The sequence below is a fragment of the Nannobrachium achirus genome (assembly GCF_963921795.1).
Source record: "Nannobrachium achirus genome assembly, chromosome: 8".
NCBI classification, from domain to species: domain Eukaryota; kingdom Metazoa; phylum Chordata; class Actinopteri; order Myctophiformes; family Myctophidae; genus Nannobrachium; species Nannobrachium achirus.
In genome coordinates this window covers 3,820,245-3,830,959 of record NC_137817.1, presented here as the reverse complement: position 1 = coordinate 3,830,959, position 10,715 = coordinate 3,820,245, and positions in this window count along the sequence as shown.

Here is a 10,715-nt window from a genome sequence, read left to right as displayed (position 1 = left end):
GCCTGCAGCCTGTCTGTCTGCACACAGCTGACTGGATAAAAGAAGGTTTCTCTGTCCTCTGTGTTGATCAATAAGACACGCTGACATCAGCATTAAACTGCTATTAAAGTGCTGACACACTACAGACTGACTGTCTTGGTTTTAAAGTTATTCTTTCCTGTTTTCAGGTGTCTTCTGGTCAAGTGGGTTCATCTATGACAGCCAGGGGTCTTCAACGTTTTCAGCCCAAGGACCAAGTTGAGAGAGAGATGAAGCAGGGACCCCCCATTACCTTTTCATAGATTCTATATAGTTTCATTGTTTGACTGCACGATCATCAGTGTATTTTGGATTCATGTCAATTCGTGTTTTCAGATATTGAACCACTTGAACCGTCAATACTTAATAAACTTGACCTTTCACTCTGTACTTAGTCTGCTCTTTTTCCCCTCTACACCAAACCTCTTTGCCGAAAATAGCCGATCTACAAGCTCACAACGCCTCGCAGTGCGAGGCGTTGTGAGCTTGTAGATCTGCTATTTTTGCCTTAAAATAAAATACAAATACGAAAAAAGGTTTCTATCACACAAAGATTTGGAGGCCCCCCTCTAGTAACTCTGAGGACCCCCTAGGGGTCCCGGACCCCCTGTTGAAGACCCCTGATCTATGACAACTGTTGCATGATGGGAAAGGAAAATAACGGTGCCTGACTGCCTGTAGTTCCAAGCGGACAGGAACAAATGTTTCTCTGATTGTGAACTCTTGACAGAACCTGTGTGTCACCATATGGCACCCTGACCCTCACATCTGGTGTGTAAGAACCTGTGTGTCACCATATGGCACCCTGACCCTCACATCTGGTGTGTAAGAACCTGTGTGTCACCATATGGCACCCTGACCCTCACATCTGGTGTGTAAGAACCTGTGTGTCACCATATGGCACCCTGACCCTCACATCTGGTGTGTCACCATATGGCACCCTGACCCTCACATCAGAACCTGTGTGTCACCATATGGCACCCTGACCCTCACATAGAACCTGTGTGTCACCATATGGCACCCTGACCCTCACATCTGGTGTGTAAAAAGTGTAAAGATCCTGTTCATTTTCTTAATGTCACGAGATGTATTTATTTTACTGGTTAATAGAGTAACAAGAGTAAGTTTTTTTTTTAAGATTTGTTTTGGGGCTTTTTATGCCTTTATTTGATAGGACAGTAGACTGACAGGAAATGGGGAGAGAGATGGGGAATGACATGTGGCAAAGGTCGTCCGGATCGGGAATCGAACCGGCGACGCCAGCAGGCATCATAGCCAAGTATATGGTACGCACCTTGACCACCAGGCCAGCGGGCGCCCCAACAAGAGTAAGCATGCCCCCAACCTGGGGGCATGCAAATCAAAATCGTTAAAATCACTAAAACTATAGAAAGTAGTATAGAAAGTAAATGAAAATATTTTAACACTCATCTTTTCTTTTCTCTGATGACTATCTAAAATATGAACCCTTGTTGTAAAAAAAAAACAAAGATTTCCTTTAACTCATACCCTGCCAAAAAAGACGTTTCTATAATAAAAACGTCTTTAAATCGTCTTTTTCACTATGGACCTCCCTGCCAGACGTCTTCTGAACGTCTTAAAAAAAAAAAAAAAAAAAATGAAAATAATTTTTTTGAAAAAAGAAATGTTGGACCTCCAACAGTGTACTAGGCATGATCGCGATCGCGAAATTGCATGTTTAACCCCCATACCAACCCCATCTTTCAAACATGGCAGCCATGTTTGTTTACATTTGAAGAAAACATAAGGGCTCCTTTCTCCTGAATGCCTGAACGGATTTCCAAGCGGATTTTTTTGTTTGAAAGCTGTGAAAAGCATGCACATGCATAGTGCATGATCTGTGCACGAATGTGTGCACCAGCGTGCACACTATTTTTTTAACCCTTTGTTGGCGAACCGGCAATATAAGAGGTCATCCCACTTTAAATATGGCACCGACTGAGTTAAGGTGCAAAGAGTGTCAGGTCCAACCACACATAGTCCTTAGTAGCCTCCGCCGCCCACCTTGATTGATTGATTGATTGATTGATTGATTGAAGACTTTATTAGAAGTTTGCATAGGAAAAGGTACAGTTTCATGACGGTACAGTTCACTGGTACAAGGTCTACTAAAAGGAGATCCTAGAAAAGACTACGCTTATTTCCACAGGAAACCATTTAAGTAACTCATATAACATTGAATGACAGACGAATAGAACACAGTACTATGCAGTAGATATAGTCAGGAAAAAAGAAAGAATAAACAAAAAACAGTAAGTCTATACAAACAGTAAGTATATACAAAGAAGGGTCAGGGGAGGGTAAGGCTCGGCTAGGTTTGTTTTTACCAGTTGCGAACGGCTGCCACCTGTAAGTGGTTTTTCAGGGCGATTTTAAAGGATGCTATAGGGAACCACAATACTTTATGGCCTTCGGTAAGGCGTTCCACATTTTGGTGGTATAGCAGAAGAACGAGTTTGACCCTTTGTTGGATTTGACCTCTGCTCTATATTGGATGTATTTTTACCAACTGAAGGATGGTTTTCATTACTCAGTGTGTTTGTGTTGAGAGTGGAGCTAGCAGAGGGTCTGCTGCTTGAACCCAACAGAAACGGTGTGTTATTAAATGTGGGAACTGACTGTTGTTCGGAAACCCAAGCAGCTATTTGTTCTGTGTGTGTGTGTGTGTGTGTGTGTGTGTGTGTGTGTGTGTGTGTGTACTGTGTGTGTGTGGTGTAATTAAATCTCCATCTCTCAGCGGCTGGGTGAAAGGAGATATCCCGTTGTGACGGGTTCTTTTCTTCTCCTCCGTGCCTTTTCCTGCTTTCCTGCTCCCTCGCTCCGTCTCGTGGGGGTGGGGGGGGGTGGGGGGTGAGTGACACGGCTGGGTCGGGGCCCGGGGGGGCGGCCGGGGGGGAGGGGGGGTTCCGCAGTCAGCTGGCACAGGGCCAGGCGGTCAGGAGAGGAGAGAGAGAGAGAGAGAGAGAGAGAGAGAGAGGGAGAGGTGAACGGTAGCGGACACCAAGTTCAATGTTACGCTGAACTTTACTACCAGTCACGTTATTATCCCTGCAGTCCCTGTTCTCGCAATGTCATTTATTATTGCCGCAAATAAGTTATAGAATGAATACAGAGTTCTGGAGAAGACAAGGTCCGAGTTTTCAAGCTACCCCATTGTTGGTTTTGGAGAGAAACTGAAAAATGACATCAGAATTATTTGTCCACAATGAAAGTAGACAAAATATATTTTCTTGGTATGACCATGAAGGGCCGCATAGACATGCTGCAGGGGCCGCATGCGGCCCACGGGCCGCAGGTTGATTAGCGCTGTGCTACAGTAAAGTCAAAGGCAGGGCCTTTAGCCAATGAGGAGCAGCGTTCTTGATCACCACCACCACGCTGAAAGCATATGTTCTCCCAGGCCAGCAAGTTCTCCCGAATCTTTATATAATCATGTTATTATCCTCAAAAAACTGGTACAAAGGCAGGGCCTTCAGCCAATGAGGGAGCAGCGAGCCCACACTGTTTCTTAGGAACAGTATTTCTAGTTGTTATTGACGCTGAAAAAATGCCATGAGGAGCAAAATATGTTTTATACTCGTATGCACCTGTACACACAACAACACCTGTACACACAACTACACCTGTACACACAACAACACCTGTACACAAAACAATAGCCAAGAACATTCAAATACATAATATGATGCACATACAGAGTTTTATCAGAATCATTATTATTCACATTCAATATACAGACATCCCAACTTGGAGACCAGCATTTCCGGGAGGTCCCATGTGCACGCGCGCGAGTGCGCCGTGAGCGCAAAAATATGATATGGCAGGCATTTGCGGGAGCGGCCAGGATTTCCGGGAGTTTTAGTGCCACTTGCGGACGTCCAGGAGCGACGCTTATTTCCGGGAGACTCCCGCAACTTCCGGGATACTTGGGATGTCTGAATATAGTACATAGTAAAACTTGTCTCTGCATATGTGGCTATTCTCTATATTTAGTGTCTTTGCACAGAGATTCTCTGTGAGGGAAATGTTCTCAGATTGCTCTATCTAACTAATACACACAATCATTATTAACGCCTGAGTGAGTGAGTGAGTGTGTGAGTGTGTGTGTGTGTGTGTGTGGGGGGGGGGTTGTGGACATCAGTGTGTATGTATATAGGTCACTGCGTGTGCGTGGGCACTTGTGTGTGTGTGTGTGTGTGTGTGTGTGTGTGTGTGTGTGCGTGCGTGCGTGCGTGCGTGCGTGCGTGCGTGCGTGCGTGCGTGCGTGCGTGCGTGCGTGCGTGTGTGTGTGTGTGTGTGTGTGCGTGTGTGTGTGTGTGTGTTCCAGCATTTGGCTGGGCCCAGAGCAGTTAGCTGTGTGCCAGAGGGACTCTGAAGCCAAGCTGTATACGTAAGAGAGTTGTTAACTTCCTCTGAAAACGTCTGCGTTTAGGGAGGAGACAGACAGACAGACAGACAGACAGACAGACAGACAGACAGACAGACAGACAGACAGACGATGGAGATGAAATCACATGATAATGTAATTTATGACGATTCAACACACTTGGGTGCTGACCAGAGTAGCCTACAACAACCACAACCTACTGTTGGTCACTGGGAGCTGACCAGTACAACCACAGTCTACTACTGTTGGTCACTATAGGAGCTGACCAGTACAACCACAGTCTACTACTGTTGGTCACTATAGGAGCTGACCAGTACAACCACAGTCTACTACTGTTGGTCACTATAGGAGCTGACCAGTACAACCACAGTCTACTACTGTTGGTCACTATAGGAGCTGACCAGTACAACCACAGTCTTCTACTGTTGGTCACTGGGAGCTGACCAGTACAACCACAGTCTACTACTGTTGGTCACTGGGAGCTGACCAGTACAACCACAGTCTACTACTGTTGGTCACTATAGGAGCTGACCAGTACAACCACAGTGTTTTTACTGCTGTTCACTGGGAGCTGACCAGTATAGTATCTTCTACTGTGGTCTGCAGCAACCTTCAGTCACAAGACGCCTCGCACCGCACTGCAACAGAACAGAGGACCTGAAGGAGATGCAGCTGTTTGGACAGATGTTGAGGGGAGACAGAGACAAATGCAGCCCATCTGGAGGGGTGTAGGTGGGGTGCAGCACCCTGTGCTCTACGTACCTGCTCCGTTCCCCCACACCCATCTGAAACAACAGGTCCCCCAGCAGGAGCTTATAGTGACTGCTGCTATGGAGTATAGCCGTGACAGACACTTTCTACAGGAACATATTCAAACACAGTATAGACCCCCCCCCCCCCACCGAATCCACTCCTACGCACAGAATGGTGGCTTGATCCCCTAACAGTTTCACACATACTATACAGATCAATCTCAGAGAATTAGTAAAAGTAAATATTCTTGAAACTTTCAAATATTTCTTGAAACTTTCATATCTTCTAGACACATTGCACATTCAGTGAATTATTCCAAACCTTTTTTTCTTAATAATTTCATTTTTTATGGCATATAAGCTCATGAATATCAAAAGTCCATATTTCAATATTACACGAGACCACTCAAAACAAAGATTTATAATAGAGAAATGTCAACCTTCTGAAGTCAGAGTTGCTTGAAGTCCAGTGGGAGGTTTCTGCAGTCAGTTATGATTTGGGCTGCTATGACATCTGCAACGCTTTTTTACACAATATTCTAATTTCAGAGATCAGAGATTGAACTGTATAAATGTGATCATCAACTTGATCTTTTTACAGCGTCAGACAAAAGTTAAAAATCACACCTGTGTGAAGTGAGCAGTGCCATTTCATTACGTTAATTTCATTAAGCGTCCCGCGAAGCTAACCCTGTGGGATGGGGCGGGACATACATACAGACGTGGGGACATTGTACTGTACACATACAGACAAAGCCAGATGCAGGATCGGTTAGCACCGCTCCAGAAATTGCAGACCTATACAAGCTCGAATGTCAAGACATTGCACAAAGCAACGCATGTTGAGCTTGTCGATCAGCTATTTTAATGAGCTTTGTACCCGACACAGACAATATTAAATAAAAAGTAGCCTTGTGAACCAAAGAGCCATGTGGTCCATACTGTACGTCACAGACCATACCGTACGCGAGTATTCCTACCATAGGAGACTTGGTTACATAAATTAGAAGGCGCGGCTTGTGATTGGCTGGAGCGGAGGTCTGGAGCGCTCGGCTGTGGTCACTTGGACTGCGCGGGCGGGTGTGAATGCGTTTATCGTGGGCTTGCTCAGGCCTTGCGGCCTGGGCATAAATATAACGATTGCATTCACCACGGCTCCGTAACTCGCGCGGCCGGCCCGCTCTTTGCGGGCACTCGCGCCTGCGGCGCTCGGGCGCGAAGAGCAGGACCAAGGTCCGCTGGCCTTTGCGCCGCTTGCAATGTCGTGGACAATAACTGTGACATCTAACCATAAAACGAGCGCTCCTTCAAACGAAGTCTCCTACGTTTGGAATAATACCGTACATGTTCCTATAGCGTAGAGGCAGCTTGATGTACCAGTACTTCCCCTGGACCCCGACCTCCCAGTCACAGGGCAGACTCTCTAATCATCACAAAGCCAGTGAGCTGGTCATAACAGCATAACATGACACATACCTTGCCCTGAAAACACTTTCACATGGAGAATAACAACATACATAAAAACCAAAGGCACCCCAGGGAATGCTGGGAAGTTTCCTCATGCTGCCAGCAACCTTGGAACTGTGCAGAGGAAAACAATACTGTATAGGCACGGAGTCCATCCTTCACAGACCAACGGATCTCCTTGCGTTTACAGAAGGAGGATATGGAGTATATCCTCCTTCTATGAATGCAACGGAATCTCTGCGTACCTGCATTAAATATCTGTCCTTCTCGTATCTCAAGAACGGCCAGACTGATCGACTTCAGACTCGGTGTGTGTGTGTTACAGAGGACCCAAGGGACCAGAGGGAGGACAGGGTGGAATGATGAGGTGGTGAAGGTGAACGAGTTCAAATACCTGAACTATCCAAAGTAAAATGAGGAGTGTGAAAGAAAGGGGAAGAGAGTGCAGGTCAGGCAGGCTGGAACGGACAGATTGTTCTAAAGCAGGAGTTTTCAAAGTGGGTGACGGGGCACCCTGGGGTGCCGTGATGGCAGTCCAGGGGTGCCGCAAGATAATTTCATAATATTTGGAATTCATCAATATCACTTGACTGTTAGTAAAACAGACCTGATCTGCACTGTACTTGATGAGTTCTTTTTCCATCTACGACAATTCTCTTCACAAAAAATAGCAGATCTACAAGCTCACAACGTGTCACGTTGTGACGCGTTGTGAGCTTGTAGATCGGCTATTTTTGGTGAACCTTCCCCACAGAATAGGCATGCTGGGGTTCAAGTGGTTAAACGTCAAGTATAACGTTATTTTCAGTCAGTTCTGATGGAAACGGATGCTTCTCCAATAGGATGTAAGATTGTAAAAATGTAAGATTGTAAAAGTGTAATTCAGGGGTGCCGTGGATGAAAAGATTATTTACAGGGGTGCCCTGAGTCAAAACAAGTTTGAAAACCGCTGTTCTAAAGTGACAATTTAAATACTTTGTAATACCTCTAAAATGGCGAATTAATCATTGGCCAAATTGTCAAATATTAGAGGCAGAGATTTTGAAAATAGCCGATCTACATGCTGACAGTCGTGACAGAGCCTTGCAACGCGAGGTGTTGTGGGTCGAGGTTTAGATGGATTGGACATGTGCAGAGGAGGGCTGTCACGATATAACATTTTACATGACGATTAATTGTCACTCAAATAATTGGCGATTAAAGATTTTAATTGTGTTTTTGTCATTGACAATTACATTTCTGTTTGGCTTTTAGGCTTTGAAGTTGCACATGGCAGATATGACACAAAACCTAAATACACAAAGAAATTACTGACATATTTGACAACTTACTACTTAAAAAATAACATTGATAGTGGAAATAGCCGATCTACAAGCTCACAACGCGTCGCGATGCAGCGCGTTGTGAGCTTGTAGATCTGCTATTTCCACTATTTCTGAAATTTTTCAACATTCACGATTATGACGATTATGACAAAATAATTGCGATAATGTCAAATAATCACGATTAGACGATTATGTAATAATTGTGACAGCCCTAGTGCAGAGGAGAGACGAGGGGTTCTTTGGGAGAAGGATGCTGAAGATGGAAGTGCCAAGCGAGAGGAGAAGGGGAAGGTCTTGCTTTATGAAAGGTGAAAGAGGACGTGCAGGTGGCAGGAGCCACAGAGGAAGACACAGAAAATAGAACCAAACAGATGATGGGCTGTGGCGACCCCTGATGAGACTCAGACGAAAGGAGAATAAAGTAGTGCACGTCACAGACTGGCCTCCCAGTACTATGACAACAGGTGCAACAATGGTACTCTCACAGTGGGAACAATGGGTATTGCATAACCCAAATGGGCATGCGTTCCCAAAACTAAAAGTCATTTACATGATGCTGAAGAGACTCGCGGCCTAGGCTATTGTGGAAACGGTATTTTGGTGTGAAACATCTTATTTTTTCATTAAAGGTTATACCGCATACAACGTGAATTCTAATACTAGTAAGACGCCTCAGGGCGACATGCAGGTCGTGCTTATTCTTTGCCATCTGGCCAGTGATGTATATCGGACCAGTTACCCATATATGGAGACCCTGGTACGGTACCCATATATGGAGATCCATGTACTGTATATGGAGATATGCTGTGAGAGCCCAAACATGCTTACTCAGTTATTCGTTGTGTGGAAGTCCTATGATGTCTATGACATCTGACATCATACCCTTGTATGCCCATACATGGAGATCCCTGTCTGTAGAACCAGCCACACAGATATGGGCTGTCTTGGCCATCTCTCTTGGCCATATATGGATTCTGTTAGGGTGGTATTTATATGGGCATTCCCATATATGGGCATTCCCATATGAAGTCATGTTAGATATGGGCTTAATATTGATGACATCAGGGAAGTTCATATATGGGCATAAAAGGTATTCTGTTAGTGTGATTCTGTCTAGTCGGCAACCTGGCCAACTCGGGAACAATGTAAATAGGGAATGAATGCCCTGCCCTTTAATGCAAACCCCATAGTTGTCATAGGATCTGTTTTGATCATCTGTTTTGCGTGTGTCCATTTATGCCCATATATGGAGATATCTGTCTGTCTACGTCCATTTTATGCCCATATATGGAGATCTCTGTAGGACCCGTTTTGACCATCTGTTTGCCTGTGTCCATTTGCCCATATATGGAGTTATCTGTCTGTCTGCGTCCATTTTATGCCCATATATGGAGATCTCTGTATTGACCATCTGTTTGCCTTTGTCCATTCATGCTCATATATGGAGATATCTGTATCTGTCTGTCTGCATCCATTTTATGCCCATAAATGGAGATCTCTGTATCTGTTTGTCTGTGTCCCTTTGTGCCCATAAGCCCTATTCACGGCCCGCCCACTCAGCAAATTTCTAGGGCTTATTATGGAGATCTCTGTATCTGTCTGTCTGCATCCATTTTATGCCCATATATGGAGATCTATGCAGACACAGTGCCTGTTCCGGAAAACCCTGATGTCAGACATCAGAACCCGAACCTTTCGTGCCGGTTCCAGAAAATCACGTATCGGGTCGGGTCAAGGCCGATGACATTCAATACGTAACCATGGCATTTTTTGTTGACTCATGTGGTGTACATGATGTCAGAGCCTTTTATGATGATGTCACAACGAGTCAGCGCTTGCGGCGGTTTCCTCAGAAACAGCCTGATGTCAACAATCATCTCCGCATGCGGAGATTCCGAACGTTTCGCGCCGTTTCGGGAAAACCGTGCATCGTGTCGGGCCAAGTGTCCATATTCTGAGAACTTTAGCCAAAAATAGAAGATCTACAAGCTCACAACGCCTCGCAGTTGTAGATCTTCTATTTTCGGTAAAGAGGTTTGGTGTAGAGGGGGAAAAGAGCAGATTTACCGGTATAAGTACAGAGTGAAAGGTCAAGTTTATTAAGTATTGACGGATCAAGTGGTTAAATATCTGAAACACAAATTGACATGAATCCAAAATACACTGATGATTGTGCTGTCAAACAATGAAACTATATGGAATCTATGAACAGGTTGTGGGGGTCCCTGCTTCATCTCTCTCTCAGGGGGTCCCTGCCCTGAAAACTGCACTAAACATTTCTCTCTCCCCCCCCCTCTCTCTTCCATCCACCTGCTCCGCCCCTCCAAGCCCCCTCCCAGCCCCTCCCAGTCCCCCGCAGCACCAACCAACCAACCAACCAACGCACCTCTGAACTCCCTTCACTCACTGACTGTTGAGACTAGACAGACAGACAGACAGACAGACAGACAGACAGACAGACAGACAGACAGACAGAGAGAGAGAGAGAGAGAGAGGGAGGGAGAGAGAGAGGGAGAGAGAGAGAGAGAGCGTGAGGGAATGAGAGAGAGGGGGAGAGGGAGAGAGAGAGAAAGAGTTGGATGTTGTGAAGTCGGTTATTCAGTTAAACGCGTTTGTTCTTGTGTGTTGAATGAGAGGAAGTGTTTTTTCTTTAGAGAGTTTTACAGCACTGTAGTCTGTAGGCCAACTGCATGATCTCTGCGTTTTCAACAAGGCTGCAGTTTTTTAACAACTTTTTTTATTCGA